Below are 2,110 nucleotides of genomic sequence, written 5' to 3'. Positions count from 1 at the left end.
GCTGGAGGAGTGCTCGGGAGAAGCAATGCCCTCTGCCCGCCAGCAAAGGCTGGAGCCGCCGGCTGCCGAGACCTTTTTATGATGGAGGGAGGAAAGTGACAAAGTGGGAACGTGGGTTTGGCAAGAGGAGTTCAAAGGAGCCACAAGTGCTAAGATGGAAAATGAACTCCTGATGTGCTAGTTTCTTCTCGATGATAATTATCAACCTTCAGCTAAAAAGCCTTTAAGCTAACAGGCAACAGCGAGAAAGGAGGAAAAAAAGATTATCTCCTTGCAACTAAACCAATTAAGGCTGCGCATCTATGTGTAACATTGCGCTGGGGGGATAAGTGGTGAGAGAGGAAAAAGAAAATTAACAATTTTACAAAACAATTTACAGATGTAGAGTTTAAAGAAAATTACCACTAAAACAAACACTGTATTTAAGCCACTGAGCCCTGATTTCTGTGTAACTGTTTGCAGGCGATGATACTACAGCAGTGATGATTCGATCCGGGCTGACTTCTGCTGAAGTAGTCTCTCATTATCTGCATCTTAATTATGAAAAATCAAAGATAGTTTGTTGAGATTTGTGCATATTATGGCTGTCTGGATTTCTCTTCTCATTAGATTGTAACTTCTCTCTCGATCACTTTGATTTTCAACAGGAGCCAGGAGGAAAAAACAGCAATGCATTCCCTGCAGTCTGTAGATTCATTTGCTATTTTAAATAATGACTGGGAAATAAAAAAGGAAATCTATAATTTTAAATAAAGTCAAAGTCCCATTTAAAAAAAGAAATAGGAAAATGTATTTAAAAAAAAAAAGTCTAAGAATTAAAATAAACAGTGAATAAACTTCAGGCCTAGGCAAATATTTTACATAGAAGTTTAATTCATAGTAGTATACAGATTAGAAGTGTGTAAGAGAAGACTAGAAGCCACTTCTGTAAAATTTTATAACTCTAGGAATCCATTCTTCTGCCAAAAAAACCCTTTTTCAGCCCTGACTCAATGCAACAGTGAAGTTATATGTTAGGCATTTCAAGCGAAAATGTATATCCTTTAAATTAATAACATTAGTAATGAGCACTTTTCATCTCTAGGCTTCAGAACAGCTTACAGTGATGATTAATGATCTCTATTACTCTGGGGAAATGGATACGCAGAGGCAAGGAGTAACTTGCCCAAAATCTCATATCAAATCATTCGGAGAGCCAGGAAAACTGTTCAAAACTCCTGAGCTCTGCAGCTCTACTGAGCAGCTGGGCTGCCAGCCATGACTTTGTATCAGCCTATAATGAAAGCAAAATATAATATATAATGAAAAGAAGAGGAGAAAGAATGATAACCTGGAGGAAAAGGAAAAGTAGGATTTATTTTAGAGATTCCTTCTGTGCAATGATCTCTGTGTGCACCATAATCCAATCTGAAAAAAGTAGGGAATGCCTTTGAATGGCAAATAGCTGAAGCAAGCTGAGGCTTTCTGGAATACACCATTTCTTTCTGATTGTGAAATCCTCACTACATCAATACCACCACTCAGAAAAAAAAAAATCCAATACTCACCATAGTAAGCAGGAAGGATTTTGTGATTTTTTATGAGTTCGGGATCAAAATGTTAGGAAGCAGCTTGTGGGAGACTTACTGATTTTATGCTGAGATGAATAAGAAAGAATCAAAAAGTGAAGGATTTTCACATTTCAACCTGGGCTGAGACAGTTCGACATGATGACATCTACCCCACATAGAAACTCGGGGCACAGCTCCCCACAGCCAGGGTTGCTTTGGGTTTTATGGTTGGCCGATCATATTCTGCACTCTCCTTTACTCCTTCTTTAAGGAAAATGAGCTGAAACAGCCCTAAGAATCACAAATGTCTGCTATGAATTAAGACAAGATGAACAACAGATATTTTCTGTGACTTCAGTGAACTGAATGAGTTTCATTGAGCACCAAGACAGCAGTCACGAGGCCACAAGTTATACACAAGGTCTAATTTAGCATAAAAAGGGAATTTGTTTTTGTCCCAGTTAAAATATTTCTCTCAGTCTTTTTCTCTTTTCCTCCCCCTATTTGTGTTTATAGTGCCTTTTCCATTTGACATGTCCCCTGCTCTTATTTTACGCTCT

The sequence above is a fragment of the Antrostomus carolinensis genome, unplaced genomic scaffold (assembly GCF_000700745.2).
Source record: "Antrostomus carolinensis isolate BGI_N321 unplaced genomic scaffold, ASM70074v2 scaffold3410, whole genome shotgun sequence".
Classification (NCBI taxonomy): Eukaryota; Metazoa; Chordata; class Aves; order Caprimulgiformes; family Caprimulgidae; genus Antrostomus; species Antrostomus carolinensis.
Note: the sequence above shows the minus strand (reverse complement) of the source record.